This window comes from Sprattus sprattus (genome assembly GCF_963457725.1).
Source record: "Sprattus sprattus genome assembly, chromosome: 5".
NCBI lineage: Eukaryota > Metazoa > Chordata > Actinopteri > Clupeiformes > Clupeidae > Sprattus > Sprattus sprattus.
The window spans coordinates 7,878,410-7,885,909 of record NC_137924.1 but is presented as its reverse complement, the minus strand read 5'-3'; the positions used below and the strand labels follow the sequence as shown (position 1 = coordinate 7,885,909).

At 45.7% G+C, this 7,500-nt stretch overlaps 1 protein-coding gene across 1 annotated transcript in view; it reads left to right on the top strand.

Moving 5' to 3' along the window:
* The window catches only part of LOC308365429 (E3 ubiquitin-protein ligase SH3RF3-like), a gene marked incomplete at both ends in the record, with an annotated part of 119,851 nt that overhangs the window by 80,901 nt on the left and 31,450 nt on the right, over positions 1–7,500 (top strand). The gene's annotated exons all lie outside the window — the stretch shown is intronic.

The following is a 7,500-nucleotide window of genomic DNA, read 5'->3' as shown; positions in this document are numbered from 1 at the left end:
CCTCTCCTCTCGCCCTCCTCTCCCCTCCTCTTCCCTCCTCTCCTCTCCTCTCCTCTCCATCCCTCTCCTCTCCTCTCCTCTCCCCCCCTCTCCTCTCCTCTCCTCTCCCTCCTCTCCCCCCTCTCCTCTCCTCTCCCCTCCTCTCCTCTCCCCTCCTCTCCCCTCCTCTCCTCTTCTCTCCCCTCCTCTCCCCTCCTCTCCTTCTCCTCTCTCTCTCCTCTCCTCTCCCCTCCTCTCCCCTCTTCTTCCTGCAACCCACTCAGCTGCTCCCCCCCCCCCGCCACTCCCCCCGGCCATTTAGGAACATTATGGTGTCTGCTTCCTGCCTGCAGCACCTGGTGAGGCTAATGTTCTTAAACGCTCTGGCTGTTGGATGGGTCATGCATGTGTCCTAGTGTACCTCAGCTGCTAATGAACTCTAGCACCATGTAATCCAGTTGCAATGAAAGTAATACGGGCCTTTATGGTGTTGACATTTGGTGTTGATTTACCGCTTGTGGTCTTTTAATACACTTACAGTTCACTGCCCGTCGACTGCCTCATTAATGGCTTCATGAAGAAAAAAAACGCTGACTGTTTTCCAGGCAGCTGCCATGATTGGTATGGATTATGCCGGCAAACAGCCATTGATCATTCTAACGGCACAATAGCAGAGGCGTCGGGCGTGCCACTCGCGAGGAGTGAGAATGACCTCAGCGAGGGTGGAGTGAGTGGCAGTGTAAATCTGACACGGCGCGGCGCTGCCAGAGAGGATGAGCTGGAGGCTATGATGGGTGGAGGACCGGGGTGTGTGTGTGTGTGTGTGTGTGTGTGTGTGTGTGTGTGTGTGTGTGTGTGTGTGTGTGTGCAGCCAGAGAGGATGAGCTGGAGGCTATGATGGGTGGAGGACTGTGGGGTGTGGACAGAAGGAGAGGGGGGGGGGAGGAGGGGTGGAGGAGGAGGGGGCTGCCAGAAAGGAGAACAACATCAACTAGAATGCGTTTCGTGAACGAACTGCGAGAGTGTGCTTGCTCTGTTTTTCTCTCATGTTTGCTTGTTTATTGTGAAAGGGTTTAGTGTGTTCGTTGGCATAAAAAGTTAGTCTTCTCTTATAAGCCTAGTTAGTACATCTGATTAGAGCTAGCAACCATGAATTGCATATTAAGGGGTCCCCTATCAGTGTTCATTTTGGCAGCTATTTTAGATTCAGTCTTAAGACAAAAATGCATATTAGTTTTAGTCACATTTAGTCATAATTATCCTTCTTAGTTTCAGTCTAGTTTTCGAAAACTGAGCACACTACCATAGCTACGCTGTGTACATCCTCAAACGTTTTTCAGGTAACCTAATGGTTCAAGGTCTCTCATGAATCATTACTCCCAGGACACGGGTTAATGTTAACTCACGCTATCGGTCCTCTCCAACCACATTAGCAACAAAATAAACTGGTGAGCTAACAAGGTAACCATTCTTTCAGTATAAGCTACTTTTGCATATCTACAACGTATAGGTATTACAGCTGCTTAACACAGCTAGGATAGCTAACGTTACCGTTGTAGGAATACAAGCCTTAACCCACTATATCAATCCACACAACTAAATTCATGAATTACTTCAAAGGTTTACTTCAAAACTTGAATTAAGGAAAAGTATCCCCTGTTACGGCTAGCTGAAACTGCCAGTGGATACTCCCATGGATGGGAGACGTTAGCTGCTACGGCTAACACCATCAGTTTCCATTAAAATTTCAGTCAGTACACTGAAAATGCTGCCATTCAACTCACCTTAACGAAGTGGAAATACGGTAGCTAGGTTAGAAACTGTAGTTACTCTTATTCTTTTTCAAAGTTGAATTGAGAGGGACTGAGAGACGAGGTTCCTTGAATTTGGCGCAGGTGTCAGTGAAGCACAGCTGCAAGCCAGTTTAATGACCCTATTATGATGTCATCATGGCAGAGCGCTCTGCCATGCAAGTCTATGGGGGAAAAAGGTGATGAAAAAAGAGGGATAAAAAAGGAGTGACAAGGAGTACCGCCACGAAAAGTCATAGCAACCTGCACCGGATCGGGCCGGACGTTTTGGTGTTTGAATGGCGTCTCTAGCTCAATCGGGCGAGGAGTAGTTAGGTGCAAGAAAAACGGGGAGAATAAATAAAGAAAACTTGACGATAACAATACTGTGCTTCCCTTCGGGCAAGCACACTAATAATTCTAACGCTTCCATCACTCTCAGAAACCACTCCCTCCAGTGAGCCCCCAGTGGAGCTCTCTACTGGCCACAGAGCTGGAATGGCCACGGGGGGGCTGGGTGGGTCTGTGGTCGGGCCCCTGTGGTGGGTGGGTCCGCCTCGGTCCCAGAGGTGCCGGCAGAGTGATGGAAGAGGGTGGAGCTGGTTGGGGGGGGGGAGGGGGGGGGGGATGGGTGAGGCTATCCCCAGCACTCAATGGTATTAGAGGGGCTGTGTTAGGCATTGTTTACGCCACTCTAAATGTCTTCCGCTTCTGTCTCCCGGCCCAAAACTAGTAAAAAAAAATAGTTGTTCTATCAGGGGTATAAAAGGTAGGTTTATGTGTAAACTGTTTACGAGGGGGAGAGCATTAATCTGCAGTGTGCCTCCCGTGTGTTTGGATAGTCTATGTAATTAGCATCATTTTGCTAATCAGTGTCTACTTTTGGCGCTTGGGAACTTGTATTTTTAGCTATGTAGCGCACACCACATTATGCAATTTACCCGAGCCATTTTGAGTCCTTCTTTTGCAGTCCACTGGAGCATAAACAGTCTGAGTCCAGATTTAGCATGCAGGAGGAGGACGTCCTCTCTCTCTCTCTCTCCTCTCTCTCCCTCTCTCTCTCTCTCTCTCTCCCTCTCTCTCTCTCTCTCTCTCTCCCTCTCTCTCTCTCCTCTCTCCTCCTCTCTCCCTCCTCCTCCCTCCTCCTCTCTCCTTCTCTCTCCCTCTCTCCTCCTCTCCCCCTCTCCCCACTCTCTCTTTTATCAGTTTAATTGTTCTCTCCATCTTCACCGTGGTGGCCATGGAGTGGATGAATTAGACAGGTGTTCAAACGGTGCGTTTAAGGCTCATGGACCCCGAGTGAGGCCAAGAAACTGCTAAATCTTCAGCACCCCCAGCTCATTGAGATTCCGCCGGCGCTCTTTCGCTTCGGTTCTACGTCGTTAACTTTTCCAGAGTCGCATTTAATCAATTCATGGCCTCCCGGAGCATATTGTGGAGCAGGGCTGGGGTTGGCGGTGGTGGAGGTGGAGGGATTTGGAGGTGGATTTTGGGGGGGATTGGTAGGCAGGTGCGGCTGTTTCTTCTCTAATGCACAGACCCTTCCCTGGCTGCCAAGGGGGGCTCAGCATGAGAGAGGAGCCCTAACCCACCTGTCTCCCCCCTGCCACTCTGCTCAGACCTGGGTTACTCATCCCACTGCTACTCCAGCCTCTGCACAGACCTGGGTTACTCATCCCACTGCTGCTACCTCCAGCCTCTGCACAGAATCAGAATCAGAATCAGATTTTATTGGCCGAGTAAGTTTGAACAAGCAAGGAATTTGACTTGGTAAACGGACTCTCAATGTGCTCACACAAAATATACATTACAACACAATACAAAACAAACACAGTACAAAAACAAACTATAGAGTAAAAGTATAGACTTGGGTTACTCATCCCTACTGCTGCTACCTCCAGCCACCCAGGACCAGATTACACACACCGCATACACGAGGGGGACAGAGGACCAGCACTTTTCAAGAAACTGTATCACTGTATTACTCATAATGGCCTTGGGTTCCCAGCGCTTAGAAAGGATCTCTGATTGGAGGGTTAAATAGCCCGTGTTTTATAAGGATCTCTGATTGGAGGGTTAAATAGCCCGTGTTTTATAAGGATCTCTGATTGGATGGTTAAATAGCCCATGTTTTATAAGGATCTCTGATTGGAGGGTTAAATAGCCCGTGTTTTATAAGGATCTCTGATTGGAGGGTTAAATAGCCCGTGTTTTATAAGGATCTCTGATTGGATGGTTAAATAGCCCGTGTTTTATAAGGATCTCTGATTGGGGGGTTAAATAGCCCGTGTTTTATCATCCAATCAAACCATACGTCACTTAAGTGCAGACACATGAGTCAGTGCAGTGACACTGTGTTCTCACATCATCTCTATTGTTTGCCTAAATACATACGGCATAGACCATTTCACCATAGGTTTGGGTGTGTTCTCACATCATCTCTATTGTTTGCCTAAATACATACGGTATAGACCATTTCACCATAGGTTTGGGTGTGTTCTCACATCATCTCTATTGTTTGCCTAAATACGTACGGCATAGACCATTTCACCATAGGTTTGGGACAAAGAGTCTATCTACATTTGCCACAACACCTCAGTGTTTCAGCATGAAGAGAATGATGGTTATTGTCTTGAGCATACCGTACACTTTCATGCTGTCTGGCTTTGGAGGCCAGTGATAATCATTGGAGAGGCTTTAGAAAAGATTGCTGGCAGCCAGTGCATTGTGGTTAGTATTTTAAGTGCAGCATGTGGATTTTACTAGGTGACGCAGACAGTTCAAAAATGTCTGCTTGTGAAGCACATGCTGGTCAAGGCAGAACCATGTCTGGGTTAGGAGGGTTTTTAGAAGTATGGTGGCCACTAAAGTATGGCAGGTAAGCAAAATACTGAGAAGATAAAAGATGGCCACATCCTTCGGAGAAGAACGTTAAATGAAAGATTGTTTCTACCCAATAAAAAGACGCCGGCCCCTTGAATGGCACCACCCCTGGGATAAGGGAGGAGAAGAGAGACAAGGAAAAGAATGTGCCTACACATGGAATACATTAGAGTCGACATACATGGCCCTGTGTACAGTATAAATTAGAGTACATTACAGCCTACATTTATGGCCTTGTATACAGTATAAATGAGGGTCCATATGCATTTCCCCCTGGTTGCTGTCAATGTTATTTCCGTGAGGCTTGTGACAGGGTGTTATTATTCCTCCAGACCAGACATTTTAAGTCTGCTTTATGTCATGATCTCTCTGTTGCATTTTTACATCGTGTGATGAGGTCTTTATCATGGCTGCCATCAGTGAGGTCCTGATTGGCCAGGCTGACAACGGCTGCTGTAGTCTGGTCTGAGGAGAGTTCTAAGTGTCTGAGTGACCTCTGAGTGACCTCTGGTCAATGCCATTTCACATCCAGTGTTAAAGTTCCACAGTGTCCTAATGCGTCCCCGTGCCAATCGCCCATTATGAGGTGAGCCTATAAATACTGACATGAGCCACATGAAACAATAATGGCACTGCGTATGTGCGTGTGCCTGTGGAATAATATGGTTCTAATTATACCTAATTGCTCAAGTTATATTATTATTATGGCCATTGCCAAATGATTAAAGGCTTAACCTTGGAATAGATTTGAGCTGTGAGCCAAGAGCGCTATTATGCAGAGACTGGCTTTGACAATGAAAAGCTGTACAAAGAAAAAAGGACAAAATATAATTTTGTTGTCATGTGTGTGATTATAAAAATTTAAAATAATTTCAGCTAATAATTCAGCTGTGCTGTTATTTCAGAAAGGATTTGTATTTTGGGTGTCTCATTACTTTAATGAAGTTCAGACCATTGCTTGCGTGAAAAATGCTTAAAACCTTCCCTCCACTGTATGAGTAAATGTCATTTCATTTTCAATCAGTCTTACCCATTATGTTGTCTGCAGACTATATTAGCACACCCATTAACATGGACATTTTGAATTAACAGACAGAGTCTCAAAAAGAGTATTTATTGATCTACCACTGAATAACCTGCTTTCTACAGCTAAGCCCCACCGACGGTGCTTCATTGACATTTGGAAATAATAGAGCTTTATTAGAGCTTCTCAAGGTCTGCTCTGCGTCATTAGTCATTAGTCATTCGTCATTTTTACTTTTATTTTTCTTATTTTTATTTATTTCTATGAGATTATTGTAATTATAACAACCTGTTTGTGAAGTGACCTTGGGTGTCATGAAAGGCGCTTTAAATAAAATGTATTATTATTATTATTGTCATTAGCTTGAGCAGTAATAAATAAATAATAGAGCTTTATTAGAGCTGTTCAAGGCCTGCTCTGCGTCATTAGTTTGAGCTGTAATGGAGGTTGACAGAATCAGAATCAGATTTATTGTCACGTAGGTATGCGCCAACCTGAAATTTGTTCTGGTGCATAGGTGCATACAGTAAACATAAAAACATAAAAACACAAACATACACACACACAATAAGTAAGTACTACTACATAACATAAAAACATAGGAACACGCTATAGTACTAGACATAACATAAGTTATGTGTGGAACACAGATGGAGGGCCCTATGAGCTCTGAGAGATGATTGTGACTTTGCTCATATTCATTTTTATAACGCCAGACAATCCATTTGGAAATAATAGAGCTTTATTAGCGCTTCTCAAGGTCTGCTCTGCGTTATTAGCTTGAGTTGTAATGGAGGTTGTGTTCTTGTCCGCACCTTTTGTTAGTTTAGCGATAGTTAGTACAGGTAAGGTAGTTTCACCGGAAGACTCATCTTCTTTTTCCTTTGGCGCGAGAGAGGTAAGCTTCTGCAATTTATTTAGTTTATGGAGCCTTTTTGGTTGTCATTTTGTTTCCCTCTCTTCCTTTTTTTTTAGGCAACCACCACTGTGCTTTTCATAAAAAAAACATCCTTAGCTTGAGCTGTAATGGAGGTTGACAGATAGAGGGCCTTTGAGCTTTGAGAGGAAGATGACTTTGCTCCGATTCATTTTTATAACACCAGACAATCACATCAGGGTTAGACTCGTAGGGAAGCGTCTGAGCAAAGGAGAATCTCATTCTTCTCCAGTCGGGATAACGTCTGTGTCACACAGTTATTTGTGAGTGATTTTGCGAGTGACATGGACCTTAAATAGCAGTGTGTGGGTGCATGCTGGGCTCTCAGAAGAGAAGCTCTCGAGACGGCAGAGCTTGCTTGCGCACGTGCTCCCTTTGATCTCACAGACACACGGCACACAGAGACAGCGTTGATGAATTACGTGGAATTTCAAGACGCATTTCTGTCGCGCTACTAAATTGCTGTTTCCGTTTTCAGGCCCCCCTCCCCTCCCCCTCCCCCCTCCTCTCCCATCCCCTCTCCTCCCGCTCTTCCTGCTCCCTGTGATGTGTGTCAGTAGGCTTCGTCTGCGTTGGGAATTGCGTTGGGAATTGTGTTGTGGGTTGCATTTGGCTGCTGGTGTTGGTGGAACTGGTGTTGTGTGCCGTTGTGAAGCCCTGGCAGAAGGATGAGAGAGTGGTGGAGATTGTGTGGATGCATCTGCCAACAGGAGCCAGGAGGAGGTGTCCCATAGGTGAACGCCACTGGCCAACCTGTCATGAGATCACAACAAAAGTGACGGGGAGTTTTTCCTTGTCCCTGATGCCATTGTGCATGCACTAAGGGGGTTGAGGCTCTGGGCTCTGATAAGCACCTAGAGGCAATTGTATTGTTATGGCGCTATACA